Source organism: Argopecten irradians, unplaced genomic scaffold (genome assembly GCF_041381155.1).
Source record: "Argopecten irradians isolate NY unplaced genomic scaffold, Ai_NY scaffold_0038, whole genome shotgun sequence".
Lineage (NCBI taxonomy): Eukaryota > Metazoa > Mollusca > Bivalvia > Pectinida > Pectinidae > Argopecten > Argopecten irradians.
In genome coordinates, this window is record NW_027187505.1 from 66,731 (window position 1) to 74,604 (window position 7,874).

The following is a 7,874-nucleotide window of genomic DNA, read 5'->3' on the forward strand; positions in this document are numbered from 1 at the left end:
GTAGATTATGAATATATATACTTTAATATGTATTGCATGCATGGTTTTCTGACTGTGTTCACATATTCAAAGGCACATGGCTTATTTTGCAGGAACTTGCTATCTTACTGTACACTGCTACCTTATTGAGGCTGTAAAATACCCAATTTCTTTGAAATCAGTGCTTAATAGCACATTTAACAGTCCCATATTCTATTATTTACTATTTCAAACTAAAAACAAAACAAACCATGTAGTTTTAGGCCTGAATTATGAGCATTTATTGTTAAAGTGCATTATTAAGGGGGGTTAACTCTGTACATCCGGTTGGAAATCTCTTGTTTACATGGTCATGAAGCTTGCAGTGCATTAGTAAGTTCATTGGTTCAGTGTTGGCAGTTGATTTTTTTAAGAGGTTTAGGACAGACCAGTCTTCTCATAATGGTTTCTTGTATTTATCCTGTATTTCAAGGACTATTTCCATGGTTACCAGTTGTGAAGGTAAGATTTCTGGTGATAATTCCATGTACATGATATTTGATTCATTTTTGTATGATTTTCTGTTGCTAGGTCTGTGCTACATGTGGTTACACATTCACGATGTCTGTAATATTCAGTTCTGTGATTACTGCTGCTGAAAAGCAGAATGTTTTATTGAAAAACTGTCTAATTTTACAGTTTCCAGTGATCGCTGTAAAACCTGGGTGGGCACAATAAATAAGGACGGTTATGGCGTCATCCGGCTGATGTTTCGAAATCACAGGCGGCGCGTCACTGTTCACCGTCTACAGTATTTCCTTCAAAATAATTGTATGCCATTATCCCCTCAGTTGCACGTGTCACATATTTGTCACAACAGGTTATGTGTTAAAATCCAGCACTTGTCCCTGGAACCGTGCAAGGTCAACAGTGATAGGAAGCGATGTAATTTAGACAAGGCTTGTACAGGGCATCGTGGGTTTGCTAACTGTGTGTTTTAGAGATTGGTGAGTAAACGTGTTCATGATTGTGTTATTGTTCAAGTTTACTGATTTGACACACCATAGTTCTTTGCATATATTAGTGTTCTTTCTGTTCAAGTTTATGTTCAGTGATTTGTTAAGTTTACACCATAGTTGTGTGTGGTAGCTTGTTCGGGGGTGCTCTGTGCATATAGTGATTGTGTTCGAATCTTACGGTTACATTTCTTTAATTTACCTAAGTGTCGTATGTACTTGTACTGAGCAGTGCGCTTTCTTAGAGCATGGTACCTATCGATGCGATCCCTTTTAGCCATTTCTTTCCAAAAGGGATCATGTCGGTGGGTATTTCAGGCCAATAGACTTACTCAGGATAAGTGCTGATTGGCCTGTCCCTAAACTATCTGAGTGTACTGCTGAGTGACACTGCCCGTCAAAATTTCTTCCCCACAGGGTGCTTTTTGGTGCGTATGTGAAAGCACGGTGGTTCAGACTTTCTGTTTTGTTTGTTGTTTGTAGGTTTGGTATCTTTTTGAGTGTTGCGAGAGACAGGCTGTTGTTTATGACTGTTTGTACTTTAAGCTCATCTTCTCTGTTTAGGTCCAAATGCTGACCATATGGCAAGTGTCGTGTGTTGTACGAGGGAAGATGAGCCACACAGACGACAGAGTTTGCACGGCAGTTGGTGTGTAAACCGCTTAAGCATGGCATAATAGTTCGCAAAGCTGTCTGGGATCTTGATATGAACAGGTCACCAGTACAGCTTTGTCGAATGCGTGCTAGTTCCAGTCTAATGCGACAGCGCACACATGAGGCAAGCTTCTCCATGAACACATCTTTATCAAAGTTATGGTCAATGGAGGTAAGCTTTAAAGCTCTCAGCTTTTTGTACAAGTTTCTCAACAAATGAAGGAAACAGGTTTCATGTTGTATGTTAAGACCAGTTGTATTACAATAATCTCTTACCAATTTAGGGTACTGACTGCTGCCGTCAGTCATCAGAGATTTGACACCGACGATATTGGCAGTTCGAACACTCTCCAGGTTTTTCAGAGTAAGCGCTCGTTCACCGGAGGACATGGTCTGGTCTACACCATAAGTCCTAGAACAGTGAGCACCAGAGTGATCACAGCTTGGTTTCAGGCATAACTTGTTTCCTGTCTCCATAGCTAGTGTCAGTTTGCATTTGGTTTCCTGTTCCACAAGTGGGGAAAAGGAAGCCGAGGCTGCCTCGAATCCAGCTTGGAGCCTGTTGTTATATGCCATATCAGTTTTCCACGGCAACAACAGGCCTTTTACCAAGCAACTCTAGGCACTCTCGTACAAACCTCTGGTTTTCAAGCATAGAAGCTTTGTTAAGCTCGGTCATTTTTGTGCTAAGTCTACTAAAAGTTCTCTGTATGTATGACCGGCTCATTGGTTTGATATTCATGCACGTCAAAAATAAATGCACATCGGACGGGCCCACCTTGGATTTCAAGGTAGCCAGCACAAGACTCTTGTTTATTGCCCCCGCAGCTGGCCCCTTTCCGCCCGACGACACTATTTCTGTGTACATCTTAATCAAAGAAGTTTCAAATTTGCAGTGTTCACACTGACCTTTAACTGTAGGGCAGAGACCAAATCTCTTCACTATATGGACACCAAATTTGGGCTGAGCACATGCGTGTGATGCAAATGCTTGGCATAGTGTGGATAGGGACTGTAGTGAGACTATTATGTTTTCATTGTTATTGGTATTGTTTATATTATCAATGCCCTGTGTAAAGCCATTCTCTTTATATTGCAGAGGTCTAAGCTTGCCTACCACAGTTGAACCTTGATTACCGGTATCTACGGCATCTATGTGATCAAAGAAAGGCCTGGACACCGTAGCTGCAGGCTGACTTGGCTGTCTTTCCACATCATCATTTGAACAAGGTAGTAGAGATGGATGCTCTATGGATAGCTCCCTGGCCCGTCTTCTGTTTGGCTTGATCAGGGTTATCGCTTCCCTTCTCGTTCTTTTAGAATGCCAGCTTTTTCTTCGGGCCATTTTCTGATGTTGGTAATATTGTATTTGGTGGTTAGTTACTGTGGTGTGTATTATGACGTCATTGATGCTTTATGACGTCATCAATGCTCTGTTGATGACGTCACAGAATGGATGACATCATGTCAGACATCATAACAACAGTTATTGTAAACATTAGGTGAAAAACATGTAATTTCTCTATTAATCCCTGTAACTCATGAACAATTTTCCTTTTGGTACAATTTCCAATCATTAAAACAGTCAAAATCACCACTTGTAGCTGTTTATAGTAATTTTCATTTCCAAATTACCTCCCCTTGGTATTGTCAATAGGCTGAGGCCTGAAGTGACTTTTCTCTAGTTTTCTGTTTTGTGTGCCTAAACTGAGGAATTTTCACTGTTCAAATTTGTTCAGAACTCTTACTTGATATATATTCTATGCACTTATGGCAAGAAAATTTCTTAGATTTATTAAAACAGGTTTTAAATAGTGTGAAAAGGGGCCATTTTATGTAGATTTTAGGCTCATTTTGTGATAAATCATGAATTTTTAGATGAATTGTGGTACCAATTACTTTAAAAACTGTTGGGAATTGTAAATCATTATCAAATCCTTTAAAGTAGAGGTAACATGAGTGTATAGCTATGTATTATACATAGATATTGAAGTTTAAAATGTGTCAACATTTGCTTTATTCAGTTTACTTGCACAGTGATATTTCCAAGAAATACATGGCTCAGTGAAACCTTCATAACTTGGTCAGTTTTTGAGATACACAGTATAATGAGGTACCGTTTTGCTCGTTATAACCTTGTACATGTCTTTAAATGACTTTTATAGAATTAAAAACAAACAAAGTGGTGTATAAGGTAGCAGTGTACAGTAAGAGGGTGTGGACATGGGTGATATTTTAATAAGACAGACAATCCCTTTATTAATGCATGCATAAAAAATATAAAAATACATATATCCTATATACGGTATATTAAACATGAAGTGTTGTATACAGACTTTATATTTTTATTAAAAACTCTGTGAGAAATGGGTTCGAGATTATGGGATCAGAGCTTATACGAATATGAGGCTATACAGGAAGTACGGGTCATTTAAGCAGCAGAAATTGGTAGTTGTGACACGAGGTAAGATTGCTCAAAAGTTTAATGATATACCTATATCCAAATATGGCTTATTGTGCCGTCCAGATAGTGTGTATCAAGTTTAAACTGGATTCAAGAAAAAAAAATTCTAGTAGGAGGGGTGTAATTTTGGGTTGAAAACAGTGATTTTTTGCATTTTTTCATGGTTTTTGATGTCGTTACCATGGTTTTCACATATCCTGAACACAAGGTCAAATCCTGCTTATCTTTGATCCAATTTTAGAAAATAATTGCAAATATTCTGTAGATTATGAATATATATACTTTAATATGTATTGCATGCATGGTTTTCTGACTGTGTTCACATATTCAAAGGCACATGGCTTATTTTGCAGGAACTTGCTATCTTACTGTACACTGCTACCTTATTGAGGCTGTAAAATACCCAATTTCTTTGAAATCAGTGCTTAATAGCACATTTAACAGTCCCATATTCTATTATTTACTATTTCAAACTAAAAACAAAACAAACCATGTAGTTTTAGGCCTGAATTATGAGCATTTATTGTTAAAGTGCATTATTAAGGGGGGTTAACTCTGTACATCCGGTTGGAAATCTCTTGTTTACATGGTCATGAAGCTTGCAGTGCATTAGTAAGTTCATTGGTTCAGTGTTGGCAGTTGATTTTTTTAAGAGGTTTAGGACAGACCAGTCTTCTCATAATGGTTTCTTGTATTTATCCTGTATTTCAAGGACTATTTCCATGGTTACCAGTTGTGAAGGTAAGATTTCTGGTGATAATTCCATGTACATGATATTTGATTCATTTTTGTATGATTTTCTGTTGCCTAGGTCTGTGCTACATGTGGTTACACATTCACGATGTCTGTAATATTCAGTTCTGTGATTACTGCTGCTGAAAAGCAGATGTTTATTGAAAAACTGTCTAATTTTACAGTTTCCAGTGATCGCTGTAAAACCTGGGTGGGCACAATAAATAAGGACGGTTATGGCGTCATCCGGCTGATGTTTCGAAATCACAGGCGGCGCGTCACTGTTCACCGTCTACAGTATTTCCTTCAAAATAATTGTATGCCATTATCCCCTCAGTTGCACGTGTCACATATTTGTCACAACAGGTTATGTGTTAAAATCCAGCACTTGTCCCTGGAACCGTGCAAGGTCAACAGTGATAGGAAGCGATGTAATTTAGACAAGGCTTGTACAGGGCATCGTGGGTTTGCTAACTGTGTGTTTTAGAGATTGGTGAGTAAACGTGTTCATGATTGTGTTATTGTTCAAGTTTACTGATTTGACACACCATAGTTCTTTGCATATATTAGTGTTCTTTCTGTTCAAGTTTATGTTCAGTGATTTGTTAAGTTTACACCATAGTTGTGTGTGGTAGCTTGTTCGGGGGTGCTCTGTGCATATAGTGATTGTGTTCGAATCTTACGGTTACATTTCTTTAATTTACCTAAGTGTCGTATGTACTTGTACTGAGCAGTGCGCTTTCTTAGAGCATGGTACCTATCGATGCGATCCCTTTTAGCCATTTCTTTCCAAAAGGGATCATGTCGGTGGTATTTCAGGCCAATAGACTTACTCAGGATAAGTGCTGATTGGCCTGTCCCTAAACTATCTGAGTGTACTGCTGAGTGACACAGCCCGTCAAAATTTCTTCCCCACAGGGTGCTTTTTGGTGCGTATGTGAAAGCACGGTGGTTCAGACTTTCTGTTTTGTTTGTTGTTTTGTAGGTTTGGTATCTTTTTGAGTGTTGCGAGAGACAGGCTGTTGTTTATGACTGTTTGTACTTTAAGCTCATCTTCTCTGTTTAGGTCCAAATGCTGACCATATGGCAAGTGTCGTGTGTTGTACGAGGGAAGATGAGCCACACAGACGACAGAGTTTGCACGGCAGTTGGTGTGTAAACCGCTTAAGCATGGCATAATAGTTCGCAAAGCTGTCTGGGATCTTGATATGAACAGGTCACCAGTACAGCTTTGTCGAATGCGTGCTAGTTCCAGTCTAATGCGACAGCGCACACATGAGGCAAGCTTCTCCATGAACACATCTTTATCAAAGTTATGGTCAATGGAGGTAAGCTTTAAAGCTCTCAGCTTTTTGTACAAGTTTCTCAACAAATGAAGGAAACAGGTTTCATGTTGTATGTTAAGACCAGTTGTATTACAATAATCTCTTACCAATTTAGGGTACTGACTGCTGCCGTCAGTCATCAGAGATTTGACACCGACGATATTGGCAGTTCGAACACTCTCCAGGTTTTTCAGAGTAAGCGCTCGTTCACCGGAGGACATGGTCTGGTCTACACCATAAGTCCTTAGAACAGTGAGCACCAGAGTGATCACAGCTTGGTTTCAGGCATAACTTGTTTCCTGTCTCCATAGCTAGTGTCAGTTTGCATTTGGTTTCCTGTTCCACAAGTGGGGAAAAGGAAGCCGAGGCTGCCTCGAATCCAGCTTGGAGCCTGTTGTTATATGCCATATCAGTTTCCACGGCAACAACAGGCCTTTTACCAAGCAACTCTAGGCACTCTCGTACAAACCTCTGGTTTTCAAGCATAGAAGCTTTGTTAAGCTCGGTCATTTTTGTGCTAAGTCTACTAAAAGTTCTCTGTATGTATGACCGGCTCATTGGTTTGATATTCATGCACGTCAAAAATAAATGCACATCGGACGGGCCCACCTTGGATTTCAAGGTAGCCAGCACAAGACTCTTGTTTATTGCCCCCGCAGCTGGCCCCTTTCCGCCCGACGACACTATTTCTGTGTACATCTTAATCAAAGAAGTTTCAAATTTGCAGTGTTCACACTGACCTTTAACTGTAGGGCAGAGACCAAATCTCTTCACTATATGGACACCAAATTTGGGCTGAGCACATGCGTGTGATGCAAATGCTTGGCATAGTGTGGATAGGGACTGTAGTGAGACTATTATGTTTTCATTGTTATTGGTATTGTTTATATTATCAATGCCCTGTGTAAAGCCATTCTCTTTATATTGCAGAGGTCTAAGCTTGCCTACCACAGTTGAACCTTGATTACCGGTATCTACGGCATCTATGTGATCAAAGAAAGGCCTGGACACCGTAGCTGCAGGCTGACTTGGCTGTCTTTCCACATCATCATTTGAACAAGGTAGTAGAGATGGATGCTCTATGGATAGCTCCCTGGCCCGTCTTCTGTTTGGCTTGATCAGGGTTATCGCTTCCCTTCTCGTTCTTTTAGAATGCCAGCTTTTTCTTCGGGCCATTTTCTGATGTTGGTAATATTGTATTTGGTGGTTAGTTACTGTGGTGTGTATTATGACGTCATTGATGCTTTATGACGTCATCAATGCTCTGTTGATGACGTCACAGAATGGATGACATCATGTCAGACATCATAACAACAGTTATTGTAAACATTAGGTGAAAAACATGTAATTTCTCTATTAATCCCTGTAACTCATGAACAATTTTCCTTTTGGTACAATTTCCAATCATTAAAACAGTCAAAACAATCACCACTTGTAGCTGTTTATAGTAATTTTCATTTCCAAATTACCTCCCCTTGGTATTGTCAATAGGCTGAGGCCTGAAGTGACTTTTCTCTAGTTTTCTGTTTTGTGTGCCTAAACTGAGGAATTTTCACTGTTCAAATTTGTTCAGAACTCTTACTTGATATATATTCTATGCACTTATGGCAAGAAAATTTCTTAGATTTATTAAAACAGGTTTTAAATAGTGTGAAAAGGGGCCATTTTATGTAGATTTTAGGCTCATTTTGTGATAAATCATGAATTTTTAGATGAATTGTGGTA

General features: G+C 39.3%; 1 long non-coding RNA gene across 1 annotated transcript; it reads left to right on the forward strand.

Annotated features, from left to right (window-relative positions):
* The first annotated feature begins 1,382 nt into the window (after positions 1-1,382).
* LOC138311511 (uncharacterized) lies at positions 1,383-7,518 on the forward strand. The gene is made up of 4 exons (XR_011206676.1): positions 1,383-1,800; positions 2,728-2,858; positions 5,891-6,152; positions 7,080-7,518. It is a non-coding gene; the product is annotated as an uncharacterized lncRNA (long non-coding RNA).
* Positions 7,519-7,874: the final 356 nt, after the last annotated feature.